This window comes from Triticum dicoccoides, chromosome 3A (genome assembly GCF_002162155.2).
Source record: "Triticum dicoccoides isolate Atlit2015 ecotype Zavitan chromosome 3A, WEW_v2.0, whole genome shotgun sequence".
NCBI lineage: Eukaryota > Viridiplantae > Streptophyta > Magnoliopsida > Poales > Poaceae > Triticum > Triticum dicoccoides.
Window position 1 is genome coordinate 278,250,139 of NC_041384.1, and position 9,274 is coordinate 278,259,412.

Sequence of the window (9,274 nt, forward strand, 5' to 3'; positions counted from 1 at the left end):
CCGCGGCCGACACAGGGGCTGGAGATGTCGGAGGAGAACAGCATCAGCAACGCCTTGGCGGTCACGCTCCACAAGGTGCGGGAGAGGGGGCCACTCCGTCTGCACCCCGTCCTCCCAATGACGGGCACAGCCGTAGCAACGACGCTCGGTCCGGGGCGAGCCATCGCCTTCCGGCGGTCCCCACCACGGGAGCGAACGTGGCCCATGCGTCTTTTCTCGAACGAGCCGACCGGACCGCTGCGCCTGGTGGATCCGTTGACCCTCAAGCAGCACCGCCGCGCGACCCCACTGCCCAGGTGGTCGTCCCACAGCTGCATGGACACGGCACCACAGCCGTCACTGGCACCGTCAGAAGCCAGGCGACGGTGCGGTCGACATCATCAACATCGATGGCGAGTACATCCACGGAGGCTATGGCGTGAGCTCAGTTGCTACCGAGGTTCCTGCCAGCGGCCGAGCAGATGGATGAATGGCATGCCACCATCTAGAGACTGCTCAGTTTCACCGAAACTGGGGGCTCACGGCGAGCTGGCCCGCCATGACCTCCCCAAGCGACAGCAACCGCCCATACCGCTGGCCGAACGGAGGGGGCCATCCCCATGGTGCAGTCCCCACCACGGTAGCCGACGCGGGCGCAGCAAAATCAAGACCCCGACGACGTCTTGATGGCCTCCTCTGACCCTCGAGCACGTCCTGGCCAATGTCGTGCCCCAGAGGATAGGCGACGGGGAGATGCGCGCGTCGTCATAGATCGGCGCCGCGACGACCTCCGCCAGACCGACGGGTGCGGCGGCCTCAACATCGACGAGCATGCGCTCGGTGTTGGCGGGTGCCCTCCTTTTGAGGTCAGCTACCCTGCCTTTACTCGAGAGCTAAGGCAAGTCCGTGGCCGTCCATTTGCATGTTCAAGCCAGAGATACCTGAGAAGTACGACGGGAGGCTGAACCCGGTAGAGTTCCTAAGCATCTACACCATCGCAATTCAGGTTGCCAGGGGAAGAGATGAGAAGGTGTTCGCCAACTACTTCCCTTTGGCCCTCAAGTCCAACGTGAGGTCTTGGCTGATGCACCTGCCGGAGAACTCCATTTTGTCATGGACGGACCTATGCCATAAGTTCATCGGTGCCTTCACCGATGGCCACCAAGAGCCCGGCAGGCCCAACAACCTGCAACTTCTCCAGCAAAAGGAAGGAGAAACTCTCTGTAAGTATTTATAGAAATTTAGTAAAGTTCATAGGAATATTCCAAATATCCATCCGCCAGCCGTTATAGCAACCTTCCAGTCCAATGTGCGCAACCATCACATTCGTTCCAAGATGAATGTGCGGTTGCCCAAGACTGTGAAGGAACTATACACACTGGTGGATAAGTCTGGTCGGATGGAGAAAGGAAGGAAGTTGCCTGCAGAGGAGGATTGCATCTATGTTGATTCAGAGGAAGAAGATGAATCAACTAGTCAGAGGAAGGGCAAGAAGCACAGTAAGAAGCCAAGAGATAATACAGTGATGACTGTAGAAGGTTCGGGCACACCTAGTACCGGCAAGAAGGCCAAGGCTGAGGCCCCTCGGCAAGGAAGGTGCCGCTTGCAGAGCCTGCCGGGAAGCCGCTGCCACTGAGAAAGCTGGGAAAGGTGATGGCCCATACTGCAAGATACACCGGACCAAGGGCCATGACCTTCAGGAGTGCTATCAGGTTGAGCAGCCTGTTAAGAAGCAGAGAGCGGAATATGACAAGCGTGACAGGGAAAAAGGTCAGAATGCCGCTGGTGGAAAGGGCCAATGCGGTGAAGCAAACCGCCCCGTCAAACCCTTTCGACCAAGGAAAACCCGCTAGAGGTCAAGAGAAGGAGGTTTGTGATGATGGGAGGATGGGAGTGATGAGGGGAATGAACATGAAACTAGTGAGCAGGAATTTCAGAAGGCCACGGACGCCCTATGCATTAATGGGGGTGCATCTTTGCACGCCTCCCACCGCCAGCTCAAGCGATGGGCACGAGAGATCAATGCCATGGAGCCAGCGCCAGAGGCCCGGAAGCCGCTCAAATGGTCCCGCACGCCAATCATCTTTGATGAGGAGGATCACCCTGGCTGCACCATCGCGGTAGGATGCTTGCCATTGTTGGTCTCCCTGACAATTCGCAACCTCAAGGTCACAAAGATGTTAGTGGATGGCGGGGCCGGGCCGAATCTGATTTCCCCAGCAGTCACCAACAAGCTTCAGATAGGAGAAGAAGAGCTAGAGGATACCGACACATTTCAAGGAGTTAAGCCCGGCAGGAGCCATCCCAAAGGAAAGATTACGTTGCCAATGACGTTTGGGGGAGAGCTGAACTACTGGTCAGAGAAGTTTGTGTTTAATGTGGTTGATCTCCCCCTACCGTACAATGGGATTCTTGGGCGCCCGACCCTGGCCAAGTTCATGGCAACATCCCACTATTCTTATAATACTTTGAAGATGCCTGGGCCACTGGGAGTCATTGATGTTGCTTGAAGCTACGTCGGTATTTCCCCAAAGAGGAAGGGATGATGCAGCACAACGATGGTAGGTATTTCCCTCAGATATGAAACCAAGGTCATCAAAGAAGTAGGAGAACCAAGCAACACAATGTAAACAGCCCCTGCACACAGATAACAAATCCTTGCAACCCGACGTGTTAAAGGGGTTGTCAATCCCTTTCGGGGTATGGCGCCTCAAGATAGGCAAACGGACGTGAGATAAATTTTTAGTAGATTGATAGGTCGAACACTAAATAAAATAAATAAGGAAAAATTACAGAAAGGTATCATTGGGTTTTTGGTTTAATAGATCTGAAAATAAAAGCAACGGAAAAGTAGATTGCAAAGGCAAATATATAAGAAAGAAGACCCGGGGGCCATAGGTTTCACTAGTGGCTTCTCTCGAGAAAAATAGCAAACGGTGGGTGAACAAATTACTGTTTGGCAATTGATAGAACCTCAAATAATTATGACGATATCGAGGGAATGATCATTATATATGCATCACGTCCAAGATTAGTAGACCGACTCCTGCCTGCATCTACTACTATTACTACACACCTCGACCACTATCCAGCACGCATCAAGTGTATTAAGTTCATGGAGAAACGGATTAATGCAATAAGAACGATGACATGATGTAGACAAGATCTATCTATGTAGAGATATATGCCATCGTTTTATCCTTAGTAGCGACGATACATACGCGTCGTTTCCCTTTCTGTCACTGGGATCAAGAACCGTAAGATCGAACCCACTACAAAGCACCTCTTTGCATTGCAAGATAAATAGATCCATTTGGCCAAACAGAACTCGAATATCGAAGAATAAATATGAGGCTATAAGAGATCATGCATATAATAGATCAAAGAAACTCAATTTCATGGATATAAAAAGATAGCTCTGATCATAAACTCAAAGTTCATCGATCCAAACAAACACACCGCAAAAGAGTTACATCATATGGATCTCCAAGAGACCATTGTATTGAGAATCAAGAGAGAGAGAGAGAGAGAGAGAGAGAGAGAGAGAGAGAGAGATGAATCCATATATCTAGTAACTACAGACCCGAAGGTCTACAAAGAACTACTCACGCATCATCGGAGAGGCACCAATGGAGGTGGTGAACCCCATCCGAGATGGTGTCTAGATTGGATCTGATGGTTCTGGACTCTGCGACAGCTGGATGAATATTTCGTCGACTCCCCTAGGGTTCTAAGATTTTTGGGGTATTTATAGAGCAAAGAGGCAGTCCGGGGGGCACCCGAGGTGGGCACAACCCACCAGGGCACGCCTGGACCTCCTGGCGTGCCCTGGTGGGTTGTGCCTCCCTCGGGGCACCCACCAGGTGCAGCCAGGGCCCGTTGTGTTCCTTCTGACCCATAAAAATTCTCCGTAAAGTTTCATGGCATTTGGACTCCGTCTGATATTGATTTTGTGCGATGTAAAAAACACGGAAAAAATAGGAACTGACACTTGGCACTATGTCAATAGGTTAGTACCAAAAATGATATAAAATGACTATAAAACATCCAAGATTGATAATATAACAGCATGGAACAATCAAAAATTATAGATACGTTGGAGACGTATTAGCATCCCCAAGCTTAACTCCTACTCGTCCTCGAGTAGGTAAGTGATAAAAACAAAATTTTTGATGTGGAATGCTGCCTAACATGTCATATCATATTATTTTCTTTATAGCATGGACAATTGGACTTTTAGTTGTTCAAAGCAATAATATAGTTTTGACATGATAATTTAGATACTCAATCATATCAACAAGCAACCATGTCTTTCAAAATATCAACGCTAAAATAAGTTATCCCTAGCCCATCATGCTCAAACATTGATCCATTCATGAAACACACTCGAATATTAGCTCAATACTTAAGTACGATCATATTGCCTCCTAGTTGGTGCTTTTATAAGAGAAGATGGAGACTCAAAATAAATATTGCATAAAATAAAAGAAAGGCCCTTCGCAGAGGGAAGTAGGGATTTGTAGAGGTGCCAGAGCTCTAAGAGATAAAAATATTTTGAGAGGTGTATCCATCCCACCAACGAAAACAACTTAGAGTTCCCAATACTTTCCATGCATAGATATATCATAGGCGGTTCCAAACAGAAAATAAAGTTTATTCCTTTTTCCACCATACTTTCACTTTCCATGGCTATCCGTATCCATGGTTTCCCTCCATACCAACACTTTCCAAGGAATTTATTATTTGACAACATAAAGTAAATTAATTCTTTTTTTTCATTTCGGGACTGGGCCTCCCTAATACCTTTGCCTTACCCTCATGCAATGACAAGTGAATAAACACTCATCTTGAGAATAACACATCTAGCATGGAAAATATTAGCCACCCCTTACCGCTCCATGAGCGAAACAAACACACAAAAGAGAAGTTTATTTTGAAAATTAGAGATGGCACATGCAAATTTGCTTAGAACGACAAAAGAATACCGCATATAGGTAGACATAGTGGACTCATGTGGCAAAACTGCTTTAAGGTTTTTGGATGCACAAGTAGTGATCATACTTAGTGCAAAATGAAGGCTAGCGAAAGATTGGGGAGTGACCAACTAAGAAACAGATAATCTCATAAGCAAGCATTAAGCATAAATAACACCGAATAATGTACCACAAGTAGGATGTAATTTCATTGCATGACTATTGACTTTCATACTTGCATAGGGAATCACAAACCTTAACACCAATATTCTTACTAAAGCATAATTACTCATCAAGATGACTCACATATCACATCATCATATCTCAAAACTATTACTAAGAATCAAGTTTATTTTGTCCAATGATCTTCATGAAAGTTTTTATTATATCCTTCTTGGATATCTATCACTTTGGGACTAATTTCATGTATTTCTTTTCATAAGCTCAAACAAATATAAGTGAAGATCATGAGCATAATATATTTTTCTTTCTCTCAAATTAATTTAAGTGAAGCAAGAGAGAATTTCTTGAAAATTTTACTAAGTCCCAAATAAATCTAAGTGAAGCAAGAGAGCATTTCTTCAAAAATACTAAAGCGCACCGTGCTCAAAAAGATATAAGTGAAGCACTAGAGCAAGTCCATAGCTCATAAAATTTAAGTGAAGCATAGAGAGCAATTCTAACAAGTCATGACATAATTTTGGCTCTCTCAAATAGGTGTGTCCAGCAAGGAGTGATGACTTAAAACACAAAATAAAACAAGCAAAGACTCATATCATACAAGACGCTCCATGAAAAACACACATCATGTGACGAATAAAAATATAGTTTCAAGTAAAATACCGATGATCATTGGAAGAAAGCGAGGATGCCACTCGGGGGCATCCCCAAGCTTAGTTGGTTGCTCATTTTTGGATAATAGCTTGGGATGCTGGGGCATCCCCAAGCTTAGGCTCTTCCATCCTTCCTTCATCCATCATAAGATAACCCAAAACTTGAAAACTTCAATCACATAAAACTCAACAAAACCTTCGTGAGATCCGTTAGTATAAGAATAATAAATCACTACTATAAGTACTGTATCAAACAAATTCATATTTTGTTTTTGTATTATGTCTACTGTATTCCTACTTTTATATGGAAAAAACTCATCAAAGAAAACCATAGAGCCATCAAAATAAGCACACAACACAAAGAAAACAGAATATGTCAAAACAGAACAGTCTGTAGCAATCTGACTATTTCAAATACTTTTGTAACTCGAAAAATTCTGACAAATTAGGGTGACCTGAGAAATTTTTATATTTATCTACATCAAGTTGAATGGGTATGTTATCTATCTTTGGTAAAAAAATGAAAATTAATTTCGTGAGCGTAAAAGTTTCTGTTTTTTCAGCAAGATCAAACAACGATCACCCAAGAAGATCCTAAAGGCTTTAATTGGCACACACACTAATTAAAACATAAAAAACACAATCATAAAAGTAGCATAACTGTGCTAACACTCAAGAACAGGAAGCAAAAAATCAAAAATAAAATTTGTTCATTGGGTTGCCTCCCAACAAGCGCTATAGTTTTGTGCCCTTAGCTAGGCATAACGCAAGGATCTAAGTTTTGTCATCTTTGGTTAGAGATCCATAACATGCCCTCATGATTGATTCATAAGGTGGATTAATTATAGTTCTAGGAAAGTGTTCCATACCCTTCCTCAAAGGAAATTGGAACTTAATATTGCCTTCTTTCATATCAATCACGACATCGATAGTGCGTAAAAACGGTCTACCAAGAATAATTGGACAAGACGGATTGCAATCAATATCAAGAACAATAAAATCTATGGGAACATAATTCCTATTTGCAAGAATAAGAACATCATTAATTCTTCCCATTGGCTTTTTAATAGTAGAATCCGCCAAGTGCAAATTCAAAGAACACTCTTCAAGATTAGTAAGACCAAGCACATCACATAAAGATTTCAGAATTGTAGAAACACTAGCACCCAAGTCACACAAAGCAAAACATTCATAATTTTTAATCTTGACTTTGATAGTAGGTCCCATTCATCATGAAATTATCTAGGAATTGAAACTTCTAATTCAATTTTTCTTCAAGAGCTTTCATCATAGCATCAACAATATGTTCAGTAAAAGCTTTATTTTGTTCATAAGCATGGGGTGAATCTATCATGGATTGCAACAAAGAAATACAACCAATCAAATAGCAACTATCATATTAAAGTCTTTTTAATCCAAAAGAGTGGGTGCATCACTAGTTAAAGTTTTGACCTCTCCAAACCCACTTTCATCAATTTTCTCAACAAGATTTTCACCCTCTAAAATATTGGGACACCTTCTACCTAAAGTTGACTCTTCTCCAGTCCCTTTTTCATCAATCTTAACTTTACTAAACAAAGAATCAATAGAAGAAACACCAACCATTTTAAGATCTTCATCACCTTTGCGAAAGAAATCACTAGAAAACGTTTTTTTCTTCTAAAAATTCTCTTTTAGCTCTAAGCATAGCGGTTATTTTCTTACTTTCATCCATAGAAACATAAAGAGCTTTAATTGATTCATATACTTTAGGCACAAAAATTTTCATCTTGAAATTTTCCACATCATGAGCAATTCTATCAACACTTCTAGACAAATCATCAATCTTACTCAACTTTTCTTCTATGGAAGTGTTGAAAGCTTTTTGAGTGTTGATAAATTCTTTAATATTATTCTCAAGATCAGAGGTGTTCCTATTATTATTGTAAGATTGATTTCCATAGGAATTAGCATAATTATTGGGGGAATTACTAGGAAAAGGCCTAGGATTAAGATTACCTCTATAAGCATTGTTATTGAAATTATTCGAGAGATAAAATTCACATCTATGGCATCACTATTTTTCTCAATCAAAGTAGACAAAGGCCTATTATTAAGATCAATAGGAGCACTTCTACTAACAACCAATTTCACAAGAGCATCAACTTTTTCACTCAAAGAAGAAATTCCTTCAACCGAATTAACTTTTTTTTACTAGTAGGAGCTGTTTTGGTATGCCATTGTGAATAATTTGCCATAATATTATCAAGCAATTTGGTGGATTCACCCAAAGTAATTTCCATAAAAGTACCACCCGCGGCAGAATCTAAAGGATTACGAGAAACATAATTCAACCCCGGATAAAATTTTTGTATGATCATCCAAAGATTTAACCCATGAGTTGGGCAATTCCTTAGCATCATTTTCATCCTGTCCCAAGATTGTGCAACATGCTCATGTTCAAGTTGCTTGAAATTCATGATCTGGGTTCTAAGGGAAATAATTTTTGTGGGAGGAAAATACTTAATGATAAAAGCATCTTTGCACTTATTCCAAGAATCGGTACTATTGCGAGGCAAAGAAGAGAACCAAAATTTTGCAGAATCACACAAAGAAAACGGAAATAATTTCATCTTGACCACATCATTGTCCACATATTTTTTATTTTTCATATCGCATAATTCCATGAAGGTATTAAGATGGGATGCGGCATCCTCATTAGGAGTACCGGGAAATTGGTCTTTCATAACAAAATTCAGCAAAACAGTATTAATATCACAAGACTCCGCACTAGCGGCGGGAAAAGCAATCGAAGTGCCGATAAAATAATCGTTATTGGTATTTGAGAAATCACATAACTTGGTGTTCTCTTGAGTCATAATGACCACACAACAAGATTGTACTAAAAAATAGATCCGGCAAGAAAACGGCGAACGGAAAAGAGAGGCGAATAAAACGACAAATTTTTGTGAAGTGGGGGAGAGGAAAACGAGAGGCAAATGGCAAATAATGTAAATTGCAAGGAGATGAGATCTGTGATTAGGAACCTGGTATATGTTGAAGATCCTCTCCGGCAATGGCGCCAGAAATTCCTTTTGATGTCGCTTGAAGCTACATCGGTATTTCCCCAAAGAGGAAGGGATGATGCAACATAGCGGCAGTAGGTATTTCCCTCAGATATGAAACCAAGGTTATCGAACCAGTAGGAGAACAAACCTTGCACACAGATAACAAACCCTCGCAACCCGACGTTTTAAAGGGGTTGTCAATCCCTTTCGGGGTACGGCGTCTCAAGATAGGAAAACGGACGTGAGATAAATTTGTAGTAGATTGACAGGTCGAACGCCAAATAAAATAAATTAGGAAAAATTGCAGCAAGGTATTTTTGGGTTTTTGGTTTGATAGATCTGAAAATAAAAGCAAAGGAAAAGTAGATCGCAAAGGCAAATATATAAGAAAGAAGACCCGGGGCCGTAGGTTTAACTAGTGGCTTCTCTCGAGAAAAATAGC